Source organism: Bufo gargarizans, chromosome 6 (genome assembly GCF_014858855.1).
Source record: "Bufo gargarizans isolate SCDJY-AF-19 chromosome 6, ASM1485885v1, whole genome shotgun sequence".
Taxonomy (NCBI): Eukaryota; Metazoa; Chordata; class Amphibia; order Anura; family Bufonidae; genus Bufo; species Bufo gargarizans.
This window is the reverse complement of record NC_058085.1, coordinates 152,825,188-152,848,400: the sequence shown is the minus strand read 5'-3', so window position 1 is coordinate 152,848,400 and position 23,213 is coordinate 152,825,188. Positions and strand designations below refer to the sequence as shown.

At 47.7% G+C, this 23,213-nt stretch overlaps 1 protein-coding gene across 2 annotated transcripts in view; it reads right to left on the bottom strand.

Moving 5' to 3' along the window:
• LOC122942482 (acyl-CoA desaturase-like) overlaps positions 1 to 23,213 on the bottom strand; it is a 63,374-nt gene that overhangs the window by 34,032 nt on the left and 6,129 nt on the right. Inside the window, exon 1 of one of the 2 annotated variants that reach the window (XM_044300134.1) lies at positions 545 to 702. The exons of the other annotated variant lie outside the window; for it this stretch is intronic. The gene's annotated coding sequence lies outside the window, so the exon portion shown is untranslated. Of the gene's footprint in view, positions 1 to 544; positions 703 to 23,213 lie in introns of those variants that run through there. 2 annotated transcript variants of the gene reach the window in all.

Genomic DNA, 23,213 nt, shown 5'->3' with positions numbered 1-23,213 from the left:
GACGGTCCCCGAACAAAGGCCTGCTCTCCGCAGCTCTCGCCGCGCCACCGGGGTCTCCGACTGAATCCCTGCCCCCAGAAAAGGGACGTCTAAACGCCATAGAAGCAAATGCAAACATGACATAACCAAACTTTCCTGAAATGACATGTTTTTTCTTCTATACATTATTTACATGCCACCTAGGAGGCCAGGCCAGCTCGCTGTCTAGGCAGGATGCCATGGTTTTATAGGCCAGCTAGGGCACCCTAATCAGGAGTCCATGTCCTGCCTTGAGGGGGGTGTGACAGATGTATTTCTCATGGATGACGCAGCCCGATATGTGTGCGCCATCCACCTATTTGTGCCCTCACCCTGCCCGCTCCATTCATTTACCATCCTGGATAAATGATAATAATGCCCGGGCACCGGGGAAGCGATGACCGTGCCCTAGATTTCTACGCCCACTCCGCGCTGATCTATGTCGCAGGAGGGAATGGCACAAAGACATGGATGTCGTCAGCCCTCTGCAGGGGCTGCTTGTGCCAGGCAGTCGGGGCATAGGTACCTGCTGGGTGCCGGATCCTGGTGCAGGGATGGATGCTGTTCGGGCTCTTCTGCAGCGATCAGGCAGTGAAGGTGCATGTGACCCCAGTGGAGCTGCTGCCTCGGCTGCTGACGGGGAAGGGATTGAGATGATAATGATGGCTGTACATTATTCCAGTAAGAGCGCTGCCATTCTATTGGACCACTGAAATTTGGTGCCACATGATCTGCCCCCTTCCATTGGCCGCCTGCAATCTGCTGACTGCTCTACAAGCTGGAATTCACACACACCTCCTGCTCTTAACCCTGCACTGCCCGCAGCGGGGCTTGCTTCATCTGCAGCAGCACAACCATCACACCTCCCATCCCTGTCCTCTCCCTAGATGCTTTGTCGGTGGGGCATGTTCACACCTGACTGAAATACTGCAGAAAAAAACCCATGCCAAATGGTGCGGATTTTGCATGGCAAAGGGTGAAATCAACGGCCTTTTTTTTTGTTTTTCATGCAGTGCATTGTTAAAAAGTCAGCAGTTTGTCAGTACTGATAAATACTGCTGATTTGGGGCGCGCCAGAAAATCTGCTGCGTTTTTTCGCCACGTGTCAGCATACCCAAGTATGTGCGGTGGATTTGCCGCTGCAGCAAAATGGTATGGCTCATCCAATCAGCGGTGCAATGCAAAGGGCGAAATCAGGAGCGAATCCATTGTAGAAATGCTCCAAAATCGTCTGTGGAAAGGGTACGCTTAATGTCAATTCCGTTGTCCGGTTTTAGCTGCGGATTTTACCTTTTTCAATGGAAGGCTGAGATTTGCAGCAAAACCGTATCTAATCCACAACATAAACCGCCACTAGACATTGCGGATTTTGGTGTAGATATGTTGCAGAAACGCACATAAACCTACACAGAAATTTGTGCGGTTCTCATGTGCGTTCATCCGCACCCGTGTGCCGGTGGCTTTAAAATCCATCAATTTCCATGAAGAAAAGGTAGCCTTAGGCCGAATGCACACGGCCGTGTTCCGCGGCCGAGAGCGGTCCGTGGTATGCCGGGCTGAATTCAGAGCAGGAGCGCACAACGTCATTGGTTGCTATGACGCCGTGCGCTTCATGCCACCGCTGCTGTACAGTAATACACTCGTATAGATCATACCAGTGTATTACTGTACAGCAGCGGCGGCATGAAGCGCACGGCGTCATAGCAACCAATGATGCCGTGCGCTCCTGCTCTGAACAGGAATCCAGCCCGGCATACCACGGACCGCTCTCGGCCGCGGAACACAGACGTGTGCATTCTGCCTCAGGGTGCAGAAAATTGCAGACCCGCCCCCAAAAAAATGATGACATCCGTATGCCATCCGTTTTTTTGTGGATCCATTGTAACAATGCCTAAAACGGACAAGAATAGAACATGTTATTTTTTTTTTTTTGCGGGGCTACGGAACGGACATACTGATGTGAATAGCACACGGTGTGCTGTCTGCATTTTTGGCGGACCCATTAAAATGAATTGGTCCGCATCTTATCCGCCAAAAAAAACTGGAACAAACAAAATACGTTCGTGTGCATGAGGCCAAAACCGCACAATAAAGCACAGAAATCTGCAGTATTTATTGCGGTTTCGGCACGTTTTTTGTCTGGTTTTAGCCACACAAAAAAAAATCACAACAATTGACCCTGCAGATTTCATCTACACGGTAGGTCAATTTCCGCACTGAGTGAGAAAGCAAAGTGTACATGGGATTTGTCTCATCTCACGCTTTGCTGGTACTGTATTAGGTCCCTTTCACACGAGCGTTATTTCCACGCGGGTGCAATGCGTGACATGAACGCATAGCACCCACACTGAATCCTGACCCATTCATTTCAATGGGGCTGTGTACATGAGCGTTGTTTTTCACGCATCAGTTCTGCGTTGCGTGAAAATCGCAGCATGTTCTATATTCTGCGTTTTTCACGCAGCCCTGGCCCTATAGAAGTGAATGGGGCTGCGTGAAAAACGCATTGCATCCGCAAGCAAATGCGTTTTTCACTGATGGTTGCTAAGAGATGTTGTTTGTAAACCTTCAGTTTTTTATCACGTGCGTGAAAAACGCATCAAAACGCATTGCACCCGCGCGGAAAAAACTGAACAACTGAACGCAATCAGAGTCAAAACTGACTGAACTTGTTTGCAAAATAGTGCGAGTTTCGCATCCGGCCCCAATCCGCAACGCCCGTGTGAAAGGGGCCTTACCCTGCGGTTTTACTGCACGGAAAAACTGCACCGTGTGTAGCACCCTAGGCCCAAGAGTCAAACCTCTACTGATCAGATATTGATGGTCTATCCTAAAGATAGGTCATCTTTATTTAACTCCTGGAAAACCCTGTGCAGGAAATGGATCCATCACTGAGCACTAATGGGGTCATTTATCAAAATGGTGTAATGTAGAACTGGCTGCTGCCCATAGCAACCAACCAGATTCCACCTTTCATTTGCCAAGGGAGCTGTCCAAAATGAAAGGTGGAATCTGATTGGTTGCTATGGGCAGCAGCCAGTTCTACTTTACACTAGTTTGATAATTGACCCCTTTAGGTTCACCCACGGTACACGGCTAGCGTATATCAGAAGGGGGTCCGTTTGACATATGTCTGACCAGTAAAAAGTGCAGTCAATTACATTATACCCTTATATAAAAAGATATACTGCTTTTATAGTGTATAAGTATATCGTTTTATATGTCTGTACGTTGAACGCTGAACACATCATTGCCCATGTGTTCCACGCTCCACTAGTGAAGACCTCCTGCTGCACCATCACTGTATCACGTTGTGTGCCTCCAAAGAAACAGCAGTGTCACAGCCGAGGAAACCTACACAGGTGCTGCAGTCATAGGACCATTGAAGGGTTAACCTGTATGGATGGTGTCATTCTCAGGTTACGTGCGCTGACGGCGATTGGCTTGCTTGACTGTTCCTTCATCAGCCTGGTTGGTGCAGTGCTGGCTATGGCTGTGTTCTGAAACGCGTTGGATTCACGGTGGATTTAGTGGCTCAGGATTTCATTTCAATCGCTGGCTCGCTCGGTTTTCTTAATTGCTGTACAAGTCCTGGCCCTGTCTTTGGGAAGGGAGCATGCGCTGAAGGCAGGACTGTAAGCTGGAGCCCGGTGAGGGGGGATTTCATAGGAAATGATTCAACCTGCTGTGCTGATGTGTGAAATGGCTGATGACCTGTAGTTACCTCTGCAGCAGTGTGGGGCCTGCTCAGCCCTCATAGAGCGTGTTATTTGGAGGCTGCATGTGACGTAAAGGTTGGAAAGAATTCTGATATTCTGCATATGATGTGTAGATGACAAAAGTGGCACAATATTTAATATTTAAATTAAAACCATTTTTATTAAAGGTGTTGTCCAATTTCATGATATGGGGATGGATCATCAATATGAGATCGGTTGGGTCTGGCTCTTAGTAACCCGCCAATCAGTTGTTTGAAAGGGCTATAGTTAATTTGCATAAAAGGCGGAAGTACAAAAATGCATAATACTTATTGAATTTGTCTGCAAATTAAATAAAAAGTGTAATTTATATGTTGAGGGTAACACAATGAACATTTAGAAACGCTCAGTGAGGGTAGCATAGCAGAGGCGACAGGTTCACTTTAAGAAAACAAGGGCTGCAGTGCACCGAGGGGTGTGGCCAGCACTGAAGGGTTAAGACCCGCCCCCTCAGTATACTGAAGTCCTCATTTGCATAAAGAAAATAAAAAAAATGCCTTTTTTTCTCAGGAATGTCTTAACCAATTTTCACAAGACAGGTGTCATTTTAATCAGTAGGATCAACTCTACCAGGTAGTAGGCCTGCTAGGTTGATCCAGCTGACAAGTGCTCTTGTGTCACAAAAGCTTTTATCTTCCAGTTAACACCAGATAGCAGCACATATCCTTTTTTCTAATCTGATTCATTTTTCAGATTACAGATGTTTTTTTATTCTACTAGCTGAAGGACCCGGCTTCGCTCGGGTATATTTAATCTATTTAATTTAATGTTTGTGTGTGTCGTTAAAAGATATCAACACTATCCACTATAAGACCTCTTTCACACGGGCGTTGCGGGAAAATGTGCAGGTGCGTTGCGGGAACACGGGCGATTTTTCCGCGCGAGTGGAAAACATTGAGATGAGAAAAATCATGCTTGTTTGGTACCCAAACCCGAACTTCTTCACAGAAGTTCGGGCTTGGGATCAGTGTTCTGTAGATTGTATTATTTTCCCTTATAACATGGTTATAAGGGAAGATAATAGCATTCTGAATATAGAATGCATAGTACAATAGCGCTGGAGGGGTTAAAAAAATAAATAAAATAATTTAACTCACCTTAGTCCACTTGATTGCGAAGCCGGCATCTCCTTCTGTCTTCATCTTAGCTGTGTGGAGGAACAGGACCTGTGGTGACATCACTCCAGTCATCACATGATCCATCACATTATGATGGTGATGGATCATGTGATGACTGGAGTGACGTCACCACAGGTCCTGTTCCTTCACATAGCACAGAAGACAGACAGAAGAGATGCCGGCTGCGCGATCAAGTGGATTAAGGTGAGTTAAATTTTTATTTTATTTTTTTAACCCCTCCAGCGCTATTGTACATTGCATTCTGTATTCAGAATGCTATTATTTTCCCTTATAACCATTGCGGGCGCAATGAGTTCAACTCACGCATTGCATCCGCTCGGAATACTCGCCCGTGTGAAAGGGGCCTAACAGTGACATCTACAGCACCCCGCCCCCAAAAGAGTGACCTCCACAGCCCCCCACCCCTTAACACTGACCCCCCCACAGTGCCCCTACCCTTAAAATTGGACCTCCACAGCAGCTCACCCCCTTAACTTTGACCTTTGCAGCAGCCTTCCCTTTTAAGGGCTCATTCAGATGGCCGTATGCTGTCCGCAAAAATACTGAATGCTATCCGTCTTTTTGCGGATCTGCAAAAAAAAACGGATCCCCAAAAAAAGGACAGCATTCTGTATTTTTGCGGACCCATAGACTTCAATGGTGCCATGTCCTGATTTTCACGGACAAGTATAGGACATGTTTCATTTGTTTTGCGGAACCGTAGAATAGAAAAGGGCCCCATAGAAGTCAATGGGTCGGCATCTAATCCGCAAAAAAACGGATCCGCATTTTTGCGGATAGCATACAGCCTGAATGAGCCCTAATAGTGACTTTCACAGCATACCACCCCCTTGACAGCGACCTCCACATGGGCCCGCCCCCTTAACAGTGGCCTTTACTGGATCAGGGGTGTGTCCTTTTGAACAGCTCACTCTAAGACAGCAGCACTGTACTGTCTAAGTGTGAGCTGCAGGGAGAAAGTCACCTTCCCTCCCACCTCTGCAGCTGACAGAAGTTGATTTTTAGGCCTCTTTCACACGGGCGTGATTTCCACACGGGTGCAATGCGTGAGGTGAACGCATTGCACCAGCACTGAATCCGGACCCATTAATTTCTATAGGGCTGTGCATATCAGCAGTGATTTTCACGCATCACTTGTGCGTTGCGTGAAAATCACAGCATGCTCTATTTTGTGCGTTTTTCACGCAACGCAGTCCCCATAGAAGTGAATGGGGCTGCGTGAAAATCACAAGCATCCGCAAGCAAGTGCGGATGCGGTGCGATTTTCACGCATGGTTGTTAGGAGATGATCGGGATGGAGACCCGATCATTATTATTTTCCCTTATAACATGGTTATAAGGGGAAATAATAGCATTCTTAATACAGAATGCTTAGCAAAATAGTGATGGAGGGGTTAAAAAAATAAAATAAATTTAACTCACCTTAATCCACTTGTTCGCGCAGGCCGGCTTCTCTTCTGTCTTCTTCTTTGCTGTCCAGGATGAAAAGGACCTGTGGTGAAGTCACTGTGCTCACCACATGGTCCGTCACATGATCCATCACCATGGATCATGTGACGGACCATTTGGTGAGCGCAGTGACATCACCACAAGTCCTTTTCCTCCTGGACAGCAAAGAAGAAGACAGAAGAGAAGCCGGGCAGCGCGAACAAGTGGATTAAGGTGAGTTAAATTTATTTTATTTTTTTAACCCCTCCATCACTATTTTGCTAAGCATTCTGTATTAAGAATGCTATTATTTTCCCTTGTAACCATGTTATAAGGGAAAATAATAACATTTACACAACACAAAGTGGATGGGGTGAGTTGATTTATTTAAAAAAAAATTAACCCCTCCAGCCCTATTTTACTAAGCATTCTGTATTAAGAATGCTATTATTTTCCTTTATAACCATGTTATAAGGGAAAATAATAAAATTTACACAACACCTAACCCAAACCCGAACTTCTGTGAAGAAGTCCGGGTTCGGGTTTGGGTACCAAACATGCCGATTTTTCTCACGCATGCGCAAAACGCATTAAAATGTTTCGCACACGCGTGGAAAATTTGCGCATTTTCCCGCTACGCACCCGTATCCTATCTGGCCCAAATCCATGACGCCCCTGTGAAAGAGGCCTTACCAGAGGCCTAACCAGATAAGGGCGTGGCTTAGCTGGACATGGGGGCGGGTTTTGAGTCTTTTGAGGGTGGACACATTGTGGCAGGGGGCGTGTCTGGGCTCCATCCTGCAACAGTGACGCCCCTCTGGGTACCTTACTGGCTCATTTGCATACCAAATAAACAGGATTTTTAGAGGATAAAAACATCTATTGCTGGAACAAAGGCACATCTTGAAATAAGGTACTAAGTACTATTAGGCCATGGCTTTACTGCAATAGCGATTATCCTGGTGACAGATTGCCTTTAACCCCTTAAGGACTGGGCCATTTTTCACCTTAAAGGGGTTCTGCAGTTTGTTTTAACTGTTGATCTATCCTCTGGATAGATCATCAGCATCTGACCGACGGGGGTCCGACCGACACCTGGGACCCCCGCCGATCAGCTGTTTGAGAAGGCAGCGGCGCTCCAGCAGCACCGCAGCCTTCTCACTGTTTACCGCTTGCCCAGTGACGTCACGACTAGTATCAACTGGCCTGGGAGCTTAGCCCCGCCCAGGCCATTGATACTAGTCGTGACATCACTGGGCCAGCGGTAAACAGTGAGAAGGCCGTGGCGCTGCTGGAGCGCCGCTGCCTTCTCAAACAGTTGATCGGCGGGGGTCCCGGGTGTCGGACCCCCGCCGGTCAGATGCTGATGAGCTATCCAGAGGATAGATCATCAGTTATAACAAATTGTAGAACCCCTTTAAGGACCAGACTGATTTTTGCTAATCTGACATGTTTCATTTTATGTGGTGATAACTTTAAAACACTTTTACTTATCCAGGCCATTCTGAGATTGTTTTCTTGTCACATATTGTACTTCATGACAGTGGTAAATTTGAATAAAAATATTTCATTATTAGGTACCTAATATGTATACTTTTTTAAAAAAAAATTACCACAATAAAAGCATTTTTGAAACAAACAAAAATCATGTTTTAGTGTCTCCATAGTCAGAGCCATCGTTTTTTTTTTTTTTTTTTTTTTTTTTGGGGGGAATTGTCCTATGTAGCGGCTCAGAGGACTTCAACTTTTGAGGGTCTGATCCCCTCTGCAATGCTTTACAATACATCTGTTAGTGTAAGACACTGAGTAGTACACTAACAGGTTGCCTAGGAGACCCAGCCTGAGGCTGGATCTCCTCGGCACCCGTAGAAGGCAGGTCCCAATGCCATGCAGGGCATTGGGCAGCCTCTGCACGGCATCGGGCTGCCTTCTCACCCATCGGATCCCCGCCACAGCAGCGCGGGGACTCGATGCACTCCCTCACCCGCCGGAAGCAACTTCTATGGCGGACCGCGGCATAGAAGGGGTTAATCCGCCGGCATCGCTGTAAACAGTGATGTCGGCAGATACAGCAGGAGTCGGGCTACCAGGGACTGCCAGGCCCCTGCAGTGATCGGGCGCGCACCGCTCCGGTGCCGATCAGCCCGCTGTGCATATACGGCGGAATGCATTCTGGCAATGCATCCCCCGCCGTACGTGCACAGCGTTTTTCGTTAAGGGGTTAAAGCTCTCCTACAGCAGTGAAAATAAATGGCTGGGTTGTTATGGAAACCTGGAGTAAAACTGTATGTGGAGGCTGGAGGACCTGCAAGCTTCGATTGGCTGATAAGGGTAATGCGACCAAGCTTCTATTGGCTAATGCATTTTTGGGGGGAATATCTCAGGAATGGTACGTCCTAGAGAGCGGAGACCTGGCCTAAAACCTTCCTGGGCACCTGATGTACTTGTGTGCCAAATTTTGTGATTGTAAATGCGACGGTGCGGATTCCTTTAGCGGACATACACATACACACATACACTCAGCTTGTTATATTAGATTTCCTGAACATGATTATGGGGGCGGCCATCTTGCCTGACCAGTTCTTAACAGCATTTAGAAAGTTTTGAGAACATTTCTTTACGGCAGCCCCATGAACCATAGACACAATGGTCAGGAAGCGACCTCACTGACTTCTATGGGAGAGTTCTCTACTGTGCAGAGGTCATTGTACAAGGAAAGAATAGATAAGATTTTACAATCACCTATTGTGAATGGTGGATCCGGTCTTATCTATACACGGAGGTGATATCATTACAGGCAGGATTAGAATAGTATATAACTGCAGTAAAGTGATCTGTACAGGCCAAGAAGTGGCTCCTATTATTACTCCTAGTGGCCAGGGCGAAAACTGCAGGAATTTATGGTTTTTGTTTAAATATAGACATTTACATGGAAAATTTAAAAATATCATAAAAAATATAAAAACGTGAGTTAAACAATAGGTCATTTTCTGATTACATATTCCTTTTAGGTAGGTCTTTAGTCCAGTGTTTGTAGCAAATCATTTTAATTTTTTTTATTGCTTATCATTTTGATAGTTTGGTGCAATTTGTAATAAATCAGTTATCTTGTTTTCTTTCTTTGTACAGGTTAATCTAGTACAGATAAATCTTGTAAGATGAAACTGCAACATGTTTTGCCTGGCTGAAAAAGTACTACAGAGATGAATGTCACTAAAAGATCACATGCCCAATAAAGGGTTTAGCCCGAGGCTTACACTCCCATTTATTTTATTTTTTTTACATTGTATTTCCTCTAGATGTACTGCAGGTCTGGACAGGGACTAGCTCTATTGTCGTTCAGTGGGGATAATCCCCTGCATTTATGGATTGTCATTGGACTTGACACAAATTTCAAAGCAGAATTTGCACTGAAAACGGTGTTAGATCTGATGCATGTGAATTGGGCCATGACATGACATTATGTAATAACCTCATTGACTTATATGAGATCAGGGCCGGCGCCACCCATAAGCAAAGTAGGCCACCGCGTAGAGCGCACTCTTTGTGGGGGCGCCGCTCTGATGCTCGGCAGCAGCTTTAATCTCCCGCAGACACACACAAGCTCCATTGTATTTTTTTTTCCCTCTCTCCCCTCCTTCAGCACCTTTTCCTACCTCCTCCCCTTTTCCGGTTCCTGCAAGTGGTGCCTTATTCCTCCCCTCGCCATGCCACCAACAAAACCACACCCCCTCCACTCTCAGCAGACACGCCCATGACATTCCCAACAGTTACCACTGCTTCGTATGACACTGGAAACACGCCTACCTCAACGAGTGCGACCACGCCTCCTTAATTCCACACTAAAGGCTTTCGTGTGAAATCAGAGACGCCCACTGATGACAAACCACGCCCAGCACGTCTGCCTGGTTTCCTTTCTCTCTCACCAGAGGAACGTTCCACTCCTAACTGCCTCCCCCCTCCTGCCCTGTGAAGAGTGGCACCACCCCGCTCCTTACCCCTGGTCCCGCCTCCCTCCAGGTGAACCCCCACCTTTATTACTTCCCTCCCCCCTTCCTCACCCTCCTCCACCTCCGCCCCCCCTCCCCGGCCAGCTTCTGACAACTGCACTGATTGCTGCTGCCGTGCAAAGTGTGGAGCCATTGTTTCCTCTGCCTGCCAGACTGGCGTCCGCTCAGGATACCGCTGCGGTACTGCATCTCGGCACCTTACACAGCCCTGCTGGCATTATTTACAGGGTAAAAGAGGTTCTGCAGCAGCTGAAGTCACATCACATCCAGATCTCACAGTGCGCGGCTCAGCTGCTGCAGAACCTCTTTTGGAAGGCAAGTTGTGAGCTAAATGTCCATCACTCATAAAACAGATGTCGAGCTCAAAGGGTTTCTGCAGCAGCTGAGGCATGTATTATCAATTATATTCCCAGCACAGCTCTAAGAGCTCCTAATGCATGGCTCTCTTTTTGAAGAGAGCCTTGGAGCTAAATGTCCATAATTGATGAGCAGACACTGAGCTCAAAGAGGTTCTGCAGCAGCTGAGGTGTGTATTATATAAGTCACGTTGCCTCCACATCTCATAATGCATGGCTCAGCTTCTGCAGAACCTCTTTTAGCTTTATGTCTGTTCATCAATGATGGACATTTATCTCACAATTCGTCTTCCAAAAGAGGTTCTGAAGCAGCTGTATTATTAGAGGCATGTATTATCAGTTATATTCCCAGACAGCTCCGAGACCTTCTAATACAAGACTCAGCTGCTGCAGAACGTCTTTAAGTTTTATGTCTGTTCATCAGTGATAGACATTTAGCTCCCAGGCCCTCTTCAAAAGGAAGTTCTGCAGCGGCTGTGGTATGTTCTAGAAGGTTCTGGCGCAGCGGTGATAATGTGATTTACAATGTACGCCTCAGCTGCTGTGGAACTTCTTTTTGAATAGGGGCTGCGAGGTAAATGTCCACCATTGATGAACAGACATTGAGCTCAAAGATGTTCTGCAGCAGCTGATGTGTGTATTATCAATGATATATAAAGGGTCGGGTCAATAGGCGGAGTCAAGGGGGCGGCAAAATTAGCTTTTGCCTAGGGTGGCAAAAATCCTTGCACCAGTCCTGTATGGGATGCTCTGTGACCTGTGCAGAGACCATTGTACAAGGAAAGAACAATGACAATCACCTATTGTGAGTGGATGATCCTATGTTATCTATACACAGAGGTGATATCATTACAGACGGGATTAGAATGACAGATAAGCAGATAACTGCAGTACAGTGATTTGTATAGACCAGGAAATGGTGCCTATTATTAGGCTTTGTAGCCAGTGCGAAAACCATAGGATTTTATGATTTTTGTTTAAATATAAATATTGTCATGGAAAATTAAAAATAACCATCAAAAATTCTTTAACCCTTTCAGGACCCTGCCATATTTCACTTAAGGACCAGGAACGCTTTTACTTATCCAGGCCATTCTGAGATTGTTTTCTCGTCACATATTGTACTTCATAATCGTGGTAAAAAAGTTAATAGTTTCCTATTCAGCCACAGATTGGAACTTCCTATATAAACCAGACTTTGTCACTCCCTCCTTGCCAGATTATTGTGCTTCCTGCCTCTATCTAGTGTCCTCCTTAACTGCTGTGTTTACTGAACTTGGATTGTTACCTGACCACACTTCTGCCTAATCCTAATCTGCTGTGTTTACTTGTGTACTGAACTTTGATTGTTACCTGACCACGCTTCTGCCTTATCCTAAAACTGCTGTGTTTACCTTTTACTGACCCGTACTGTTATTCAACACTGCTTGCTTCCACTACTCCGGATTGTCTCAGCCATTGGACTCCTTACCTACCTTCCAGGCCTAGACGATTCCTCATTTCAGGTGAGCAATTGTGAATTCATTGTTACACTATGTCACATTTGAAGACCCCCCCCCCCTAATGCACCCCTAGAGTAGTAACTCCAAAACAGTGTCCACATTTTGGAAACTACGGGATAAGGTGGCAGATTTGTTGGTACTATTTCAGGGTACATATGATTTTTGGTTGCTCTATATTACACTTTTTGTGAGGCAAGGTAACCAAGGCACAGTGTAACAGGGCACCGAAAGCGCACTCGGTCTCCCATCAGCCGCAGACCGGCTGCTTAGCTTCGGGAGCGAGGATCTGTGTTCAGCCTCGTTCCCAGGGCGGCTTTTGCTAGCTGGGAGGCTCCATGCTCCTAGGTCTGCCTTGAGCGCCGAGCTGATCACTCGGTGCTCGACTTGTTTGTCTGTCGGTCATGTGACGCTGGCCACGTCACATGACCCTCACTCCCCACTATAAATACAGGCAACCTGCTGGCTACAGGTTGCCTGTGATTTTGGTCCCTTAGGCTGTGTATTATTATTGTTATTTAGCTTACTTTTGGATTTGACCCTTGATCTGCTTCCTGACACCTCTTCTGCCTGCTCCCTGAACCTTGACGCTACCTCTCGGATTTTGACCTCGGCTTGCTTTTGGAGTTTGTCTTTGCCTCTTCTCTTGTACTGATGTGACCTCCTGGACTGACCCCGGCTAGTTGACCCGCCTTGCCCTTCCGTTTTTGGTGGTACCTTGCTTGTTCCACCTCTCTGTCCGCTTTAGTGCTACCTCTCATAGGCTGTCCTGCTTCCCTGCTGTCTCTATCTCTCTGCTTGCACTTACTCAGGTCAGGGACTGTCACCCAGTTGCGCCCCGTCACCGAGGGCGGGTGGTGCAAGTAGGCAGGGACAGGGGACTGGGTGGCAGCTCAGGGGGTGCACCTCCGCTCTATCTTTATACCCGCGACTCTACCCCATGACACAAATTTTTTTTTTTTGGTTTTTTACAATGTTCATCTGACAGGTTAGATTGTGTGTGTATTTATTTATTTATTTTTTTGCGACTGTTTTAGATAGGGTCTCATTTCTTGCGGGATGAGATGACGGTTTGATTGACTTCCGTAGAAGGCAAACCCCGATGCCTATTGAAGGCATCGGGCTGTCTTTTCTGCCATCGGTTCCCCGTCACTGCAGCGCGGGGACCCGATGGAGATGCGGAGGGAACCCGTACCCTCCGCAAACCCCCCTGCATGCTGTGGCCAGCTTTGACCGCGGCATACAAGGGGTTAATATTCCGGCATCAGTGTTTTTACCGATGCCGACGTATGCAACAGGGGCCCGGCTGTCAGTGACTGCCAGGTCCGTGTTGCTCATCGAGCGGGCGCAGCTCCTGCACCTGCCCGTTCAGCCCGCCGTACATGTACGGCGCTGGTCCTTAAAGGGGTTGTCCAGGTTCAGAGCTGAACCTGGACAGCCCTCCATTTTCCCCCTGGCAGCCCCCCTGACATGAGCATCGGAGCAGTTCATGCTCCGATGCTCTCCTTTGCCCTGCGCTAAATCGCGCAGGGCAAAGGCATTTTCTGAGTTCCGGTGATGTACCGGGGCTCTCTATGGGGCTGACAGGAACCCCGGTGACGTCACCGGCACTGATGGGCGGGATTTGGCTCTGCCCTAGCCAGTAAAACGGCTAGGGCAGAGCTAAAGCCCGCCCCTCAGAGCCGGTGACGTCACCGAACACACTGCTGGGCGGAAGTTACCGCCCGGCAGTGTGTTATTGTAAACACAAGAGCCTGTGCCCTGCGCGATCTAGCGCAGGGCACGGGAGCGCATCGGAGCATGAGATGCTCCGATGCCAGGCTCAGGAGGGCTGCCGGGGTGAAAATAAGGGTATGTCCGGGTTCAGCTCTGAACCCGGACAACCCCTTTAAGTTACGTTCACCAGCGCCATACATGTATGATGGAGGTCCTCTACGGGTTAAAAATGTGATTTAAACAATAGGTCATTTTCTGATTTCCCTTTAAGGATGATAGAAATATGCACTATTATAGGGCTTTGCTATATTTGTTGTTTCATCTCCCTGCTGTATCATCCCTCACAGATAGGCCCACCGTAGCAGGGCACAGCTCAGGACAGACTGGAAGAGGCCTGTGTCCTGCACAGAATACTGACAGCGGCGTTTAGATAAGTATTTCAGTTTGTTGTTTTTCTTTGGCCTATTGGGCCTTTACAGGGCTGGGGCAGGCATTATTATAACTGGGGGGCACTATGGGCACATTAGTTTTATTGGGGGACTAAAAAGGGACATTTTTGTACTGTCACACATAATAGGGAATATTTTTTTTCTACTGCATACGTTATAAGGGGGGTACTATGGGGACATTAGTTCTACCGAGGGCATTAAAACAGGCTATTTTTGTACTGGCACATGTTATAAAAGAAATTTTTCCTACTGGCACACATTATGAGGGGACATTTTTTGTTTTGGCACACATTATAAGGGGGTATTTTCTTCTATTGGCACACAGGGGCATTATAAGGGGAATTATAAGGGGAATTATTACTACTGGGGTAATTATGGTGGGAGACTATGGGGAACATGATAACTAGCATGGGCACTATGGGGGTATTTTTGCTTCTGGGGCACAATGGGAGACATTACTATTTGGAGGCATGGTTACCACTGTGCACTCTGGAAAATAATTATAACTATAGGTGGGATCTTTTGGAGCACTATTACTGTGGGGGGGGGGGGGGGGGAGCCTGGAATAGTATCAGCTTGGCACAATGCTTTGCTGAGCGCAGTTAATTTGGAGGGCACTGTGTGGAAATTATTAAAGGAAGCCTTATCTGTGTGGTACTAGTATTCTCAGGGGGATTCCATTTCTGCAGTATGGTATTGGGGGTGGCAGTATGGGGTGTTCAGAAGGTAGGAGGATGATGGAAAAGTAGGAAACGGAGATCTTGGCTTGTGAAACTCAGGAGAGACAAAAGATGGCTGAGAGAAATCATCATGGCGGTCTGGTCTGAATGGAGAAGATAAGGAAAGAGAATGTCTACATCAGGGGTGGCCAACTTTACAGACAGGAAAAAAAGCCAGGAAAAAAAAAAGTATGCTTATCAGGAGCAACAAGCTATACATCGCACGGTTGTATTTAGTTTTTTTGTGCTTTTTTTGTTACGGCGTTCACCACATAGGAAATATTTTTTAATATTTTAATAGTTCACACTTTTTCGGGCATGGCAATATGTAATATGTTTATTTTTTATTGTAAGTTTTCATATGTAAAATTGGGATAGGGAGCAAGCTAAACTTTTAGTATTTTGGTGTTTTTAACTTTTTTTTTATTTACTATTCGCCCCCTTAGGGGCTAGAGCCCTTGTCCTATTCACCCTAATAGAGCTCCATTAGGGTGAATAGGATTTCACACTGTTCCTGCTGACCTGTGCATAGTACACACAGCAGCAGGGAGCTGACTATGGCAGCCAGAGCTTCAGTAGCGTCCTGGCTGCCATGGTAACAGATCACAGCTCCAGGATTACACTGCTGGGGCTACGATCGGAACTGCCACCAATAAAGAGGTAGGAGGGGACCCTGTGGCCACTGCCACCAATGATACTAATACTTGGGGGGGGGGGGGGCACTGTGTCACCAATGGTCAGAATTTATAATACTGGGGGGGGGGGCACACTGCACCACCAATGAATGTAATTAACACATTAAATCAAGTATAGGAGGCAACGGGTGCCGGCAGTGGTATCGTATATCCGTCTTTGAAAACGGGGCATGCGGCACATGAGTGGTTAATTTCCGCGGTTCGAGGGATCGCATGCCCCGCTATTGAGGCCGGGTATACGATACTGCTGCTGCCACCCGCTGCCTCATATACTTGAATTCATGTGTTAACTACATTCATTGGTGGTGCAGTGGCCACAGCCGCTCCCCTTCTCCTCCTTGCTATCTCCCCATTGGTGGCAGGGGCAGCCGCGTCACAATGGGAAGGGAGGGACGGACTCCCTCCTTCTCCACTGTGCTAGTGAAGAGAACATGGTACGCGCTTAGTGGCACATGCCATGTTCTCTATTAGGCTGCGCAGCTGCTTCCCATCTCCACCACTGGAGCCACACTTGAAGCGGCAAAGAGCCGCATGCAGAGTGCTGTCCGCATGTTTTGTGGCCCCATTGAAGTGAATGGGTCCACATCCGAGCCGCCAAAACTGCGGCTCGGATGCGGACCAAAACAACGCCCGTGTGCATGAGGCCTTATCCTGTATGTTTTGTAAAACTGTATGTAATGTTTTGCAAGTATGTCTTTAACAGTAGGGCTGGAGGGAAGGGGTTAGGTTAAGAATTCGGCATGGGGAGGGGGTGCGCCGTTTCAATTTTCCCTTAGGCAGCAGAAAGGCTAAGTGCACCCTGCTCATAGAAGCCATATTTTTTAAATGCACCTGTTAATCCCCACAAATCTTGGAGGGGTGAAAGGAAACCTACTTAAATACTCCCTATTAGCCTGCCTTGAGATGCTGCTGTTTGTATTTCATATCATTCAAGTGCCACTTGTGAGAAAATGACTTTTTCTGTTGAAATATTTTAGAACTAAAAGCTTCTTGTGATGACGACAAGTGTTTGTTGTTTTGACAATCCCCTTATATACTCTGCACCAACATGATTCTGATCCTATTAATTCTTAGTCTTTAGTATGCTTGGAAACTTCTACATTGGATCTTTGAGTCATCAGTGTGGATGGGAAACGTAGAATAATCTCATTCTATTTTTCCTGATAGATCCAAACAGATTGGACAAATTGTGCTCAAACTGCTTTTCAAAGCAATATGAAAAACAGAATGTACTACAGGGATCAGCAACAGTGTGTGAGGGGGCACATATCTGGCCATAACTACAGTGAGGGAGCAAAAAAATGGACATAACTACTGAGGGGGGGGGGGTACAAATGGGGTATAACCGAAAGGGGCACAAAGGTGAGTGCAGCATACGGGTAGGCTACCCGACACTGCTAAGATTTGAGTGCGTAGTTCCCTTTAAGCCAGTCAGGCCGGTTACCGGCAATCCTTATCACAGCCAGCAGAGGGAGCCCCCAGTTCAGTATAAATAGGCTAGGGCCTAGCTCAGGAAGTTAGAAGTTTCCAGACTCAGTGCAGAGAGGGTTCCCTCCTGAGTCCGTATGCATAGAAGTCAGAAGGGCATAGCTAATCAGCCTGAAGACACAGAATACCACAGAGGCCGATCAGACAAAGCAAGAGGTACTCAAGACAGCAGAGGAGGTACTAGATAAGGACAGCTTCAAGGGTACGCCAGATAAAGGGCATTAGACCTTGGAGAGAAAGTCACATGTAGCAGGACCAGTCAGGAATAGTGTGCAAGCCGCCTGTACTGCATCTCCTGTAATCAACACTCTGTATAATGCCTTGCTAAGACCGGCCATTCTGTACTCCCCAGAACCAGCTGTATTCACTGATATTCAGTAAATGTTCCAGTTTTTGTTGGCTATCCTATGCTTGCTTCATTCTTTTACCATACCCTACACGGCGTGTCACCGTTTAATTGACACTGGCGTCACGAACTTTTAATACCTGCCTGTTCCAGTATTTGACCAAAATTGAAGACGACAGTGGATCCCAGGTTAGTGGTCAATCTGCACTACAAAGCCCAGCATACACTACTGACCCCCTGGGACACTGCATCGCTCTTTTTGGCGTCACGAACAGGATCCGCATACTTCTACAGTGCAGAGAAGTGTGAACTGTGTGCTTTAACTATTCCACCACCGTATTGCGAGGACTGTACCCTTTATTTCCAAGCCGGTGGATTGAAATTGTGCCTGGGAGGAATCAAAGACGCTGTACTGTGTTGCGCTACCCCCAGAGAGAAAATCGTATTTGTGGACTGTGATTTATTGGACTTTGCAACACCCTGCTTGCTGTCAGGGAATCGTGATCAAGATGGCCACCGGCCGCCTGGAGTAAAGTTTCCCGCGCTGCTGAGGACCTCCGTGGGCGGATCCCTTCAAAGACACAGAGAATCCCGCCCCTCTTCATCATCACACCGCCGCGGCCCTGCTTCTCCTGCGTCAGCAACGTCACCGCGTACACAGGACGTCCGGAGTCTCACGAGATTTGGCCTGCGCACACCCGGCGAAACCGGTAAGAACTTGTATCCGGAGGGAAGGGGATTGTTCCGGCCCCTTTAGTCACCAGCGGCCACCTTGTAATAAGTTAACATGTCAGATCCGGGAGTTGCCGAGCGGCCGGACCCGGGAGAGCTTGCGGCTCCTAATCATCCTATAGCCCCCAGCATGATGCCCTTTACCATGCCTTACTACTTTGGGGCCCCATGGTTTCCCCGCTATAACGGAGAGGTCCATACCCTAAGAGACTTTAAAGAAAAGTTGCTGGCCTTATTCAAACTGTACCCCATAAATGCCGATCAGCAAATGGAAATCTTGCTAGCGCAACTGGAGGGGGCTGCCCGCAGAGAGGTATTATCCTGGCCTGCTGCTGAAAGGAGTACTCTGGAGCAGATATTCACCCGCCTCAGGGCCACTTTTGAAACGAGGACTGCCTCAGAGATAAAGATGCACTTCTTTGGCAAGAAACAGAAGTCCGGTGAGTCCCTCCGTGACTATGCCCTATCACTTCAGGAGGCTTTGGGGGCTGTAATTCAGATAGATCCCAAGGAAGCTGATAACCAGGATCAGACCCTGAGGGAACAATTTATTACCGGAGTGTCTAGTGAGCAAATAAGGACCCAATTAAAGATGCTGTCCGCCCAACACCCTAACAGTACCTTTCTGGACTTTAAAGAACTGGCTATAAAAATTCTGGGGTCAGCAGTATCTACAGAGTTGAGCACCCCACCTGAGTTATCAGCCTGCAGGTCAAAACCGTTTATTATTAACCGAGCTGAGGCCGGTCAAGCTGTTCAAGCTACAGCTACCGATACTATCGCCATGCTGACAGAGCAAGTAAATCACCTCACTAAAAGCCTAGAGAGAGTGTGCAGAAAAATGGAGGAATGGGAAAAACCTATGATGTCAGAAGAAGAGTTCCTGTCACCCTCTAAGCCGTTCCCACCTCCATACCAAGAGACTCACCCCAGGGATCCTGGGAGGCGCAATAGGGGTCGCCAGCGGCCCGTGTGTACATACTGCAAAAAGATGGGACACACAGAATCCACTTGCTGGCAGTTAAACGGGCAACCCCTGAGGCTGAGGACCACCCCTCGGGAGGTAGAACACTAGGTCCAAAAGATCCAAATTGGATGCCACGGTATGTAGGATCCCATCCTAAAATCAATGTGGAGATTAACGGGGTCCCCTTTGAAGCCCTATTAGATACTGGGTCTCAGGTCACTACTATTCAGCTGCCCGCCTTTGAAAGATTCTGGGACACCAATCAATTGACCCAGCCGCCTGAATCCTGGGTAGAGATTATCGCCAGCAATGGCAAACCGGTAAAGATCCATGGATACTGGGAACCCACCCTGCAGGTGGGAGAAGTAACCTTGCCTCAACAGGGGGTGATAGTAGTACAGGCCGGCGACAGAGGAGGACATCCTGTCATTCTAGGCACCAATGTCTTCAAAAACTGTTATGCTGAAATACTTGCCGTATTACACCAGACTCTGCCCACCGCTTCCTCTGCGTCCAAGAGGGTGATTCAAAAGACTATCACTGTGTTAAGTGCCCAGCAGAGGTTTGCTAACGGGAAAGGAGAAATTTGTACTGCCAAGATTCGTGATAATAAGCCTGTGACTTTGCCTCCTAATTCCCAAACTCTCTTATGGTGTCGTGCTGTCCTGGGAGTCCAAGGCCAAGATTATCCAGCCCTGGTGGAGCCAATCCAGATGGAGAACTACCCTTATGTGAGAGCTGCCAAGTGCCTGGTGAACGTCTCCCAAGGTAAAGTACCTGTCCGTCTGATTAACCTGAGTGATCATCCTGTTGCGCTTACTAAGCATTACCCTGTTGCCCAGCTTTCTCAGGTGTTCTTCCAAGACATCATCCGTCTTCCAGTGACAGAAAAGCCGCCAGCTGCAGGCAGCGGATGTCCGCCGGTGCCCCAGTCACAGGTACCCTGGTGGGAAGAGCTACATGTCGGGGACGAGACTACCCCCCAACATCAACAAGAAGGGATACTACGGCTTGTCAGAGAGCACCACCAGGCCTTCAGTAAACATGCTGCTGATTATGGAGAGGTTAGTGCCATACAACACACCATACCTACTGGCTCTCATCCTCCTATCAAGGAGAGATACCGACCCTTACCGCCTACTTCATATCAGACTGTAAAAGAAATGATCCAAGAGATGAAAGACTCTAATGTAATCCGGGACAGTCGTAGCCCGTGGGCGGCACCCCTGGTCCTTGTAAAGAAGAAGGATGGTGGTATCCGTTTCTGCGTGGACTATAGAAAAATTAACCAAATAACCCACAAAGACGCGTACCCACTACCCTGCATTGAAGAGTCACTAACTGCTCTGGGCTCCGCTGCCTATTTCTCCACATTGGACTTGACCAGTGGCTACTGGCAAGTACCCATGGCCCCGGCAGATAGGGAAAAGACTGCTTTCACCACTCCCATGGGCCTGTTTGAATTTAATTGTATGCCGTTCGGGTTATGTAATGCCCCAGGAACTTTCCAGAGACTAATGGAGCGGTGTTTGGGTCACAAAAACTTCGAAACAGTGCTGCTGTATCTAGATGACGTCATTGTGTACTCAAAAACATATGAAGACCACCTGAAACACTTAGCAGAGGTCTTTGAAATCCTTGTCAAATATGGCCTGAAGGTAAAGCCATCTAAATGCCACTTGCTCAAACCTGCGGTAAAATACCTGGGGCATGTGGTAAGCGGAGAGGGCGTACAGCCTGACCCTGATAAGTTAGCGGCTGTCCGTAACTGGCCGGTACCCACTACCGTCAAAGAGGTGAGGGGTTTCCTGGGTTTTGCCGGCTACTATAGACGTTTCATCCCCCATTTTGCTCAAATAGCCGATCCTATCCAGGAACTCTTGAGGGGGCAGCCCAAGAAAAGTCCTAGAACTCCAGTGCTCATTGAGTGGAATGAAGAGAGAGAGATAGCGTTCCAGTTGTTAAAAAAGAAACTGACCGAGCCTCCCGTGTTAGGTTATCCCGACTACAGCAAGCCCTTCCATCTGTATACTGATGCTAGCAAGCGAGGCCTGGGGGCTGTGTTAGCCCAGATTCAAGAGGGAAAAGAAAGAGTGATAGCTTATGCAAGCCGCTCCCTGAAAGGAGCTGAGAAAAATGACCAGAATTATAGTTCCTTCAAACTAGAGTTCCTGGCATTAGTGTGGGCAGTGACGGAAAAATTCAAAGATTATCTAGCCGCTACCCCATTCATTGCATTCACTGATAATAACCCTCTGGCACATCTAAATACAGCTAAATTGGGGGCTTTGGAGCAAAGATGGGCCTCTCGTCTCGCCAACTATGATTTCTCTGTAAAATATCGCGCTGGACGTACTAACGACAATGCTGATGCTTTATCCAGACTTCCCACAGAGACAGCTCCTGATGATGTGCGAGATGCTTGGGAAGATGTAGAAATGCCGGCCTTCTACCATAAATTTGCTCAACAGGATCAGGCTCGGGCTACCAGTAACAGAGCTGCAGTTCCTTCACCCCCCAGTAGGCCGGAACTCAAAGAAGAAAGGTGGGTGAAACTACAGTCTGAAAGTAGAGTGCTGGGTGAATTGTTGGACTTCATTACCAGTGGCAGAACCCCTGAGAGGATTCGGCGTAAGAGTACAGATCCTGAGCTCATCAAACTGTGGAGACAGCGCCATCAACTCTTCATACAAAAGGGCCTGTTGCTACGGAGAAGCCTAGACCCAGTGTCCAACGAAAGAGTGCATCAAATTCTCATACCCCGACGAGATGCAGGTATGGTGTTGGAGATGTACCACAATCAATCCGGTCACTTTGGGGTCCAAAAGACTGAGGCAAATATCCGCCAGCGGTTTTACTGGGTGGGCATGAGAGAAGACATGGAGAAGTGGTGTCGGGAGTGTGTAGCCTGTGCCTTGAAACGAGGTGAACACCATGATCAGAGGGCACCACTGAGACCCATTGTAAGTACTCGTCCTCTTGAACTTGTCGCCATCGACCATGTGAAACTGGAGCCTAGTCGCTCAGGGTATGTGTACGCTATGACTATTATTGACCATTTCACTAAGTTTGTTGTAGCGGTGCCTGTGAGAGACCAGACAGCCAAGACTACAGCCGAACTGTTCTGGAAACACTTCCTCCTGCCCTACGGTTGTCCAGAAAAGATCCTCACCGATCAAGGTCCTGCTTTTGAGTCCCACCTGTTCCATGAACTGTGCCGCCTGCACAACTGTAAGAAGATCCGGACGACGGCCTACCATCCGCAAGGTAATGGATTATGTGAAAAAATGAATCAGACCTTGATAGAGATGCTGAGGACCGTGCCTCCTGAAACCAGGGGAGATTGGCCTAATCTGTTGCCACAGCTCATGTTCACATACAATCATACCATACACTGTTCCACCGGGTATACCCCCTTTTATTTGATGTTTGGGCGCCAAGGGTTATTGCCTGCTGACCACTCCTTGGATGTACTCGTACCTGATTGCATCAACCCATTCCCTAATACCGACTGGGTTGCTGAACACCAAAGGCGATTGAATACGGCCCAAGCTATTGTTCAGGAACGTATGGACTATGCCAGAGACCGGCAGCAGAGAGACTATGACCAAGCAGCCCATGCTGAACCCTTGACAATAGGGGCTGTGGTATGGTTAAAAAATAACCGCCGTACCAGTAAACTGGACAGTAAATGGGAGCAAAGCCCTTATGTTGTCACTGCAATCCCAAATGTTGGAACTCACACTTATGAGATCACCCGGGAGGGCAGGGGATCCCAAATTGTACACCGAAACCGGTTAAAGCTCTGCCTGACACCAGGACCCAGTGCCGAGAGTTCTATATCTGAAACCCCTGTGTCAGAGTCATCGATACAGCCCGAGGATCCTATGCAG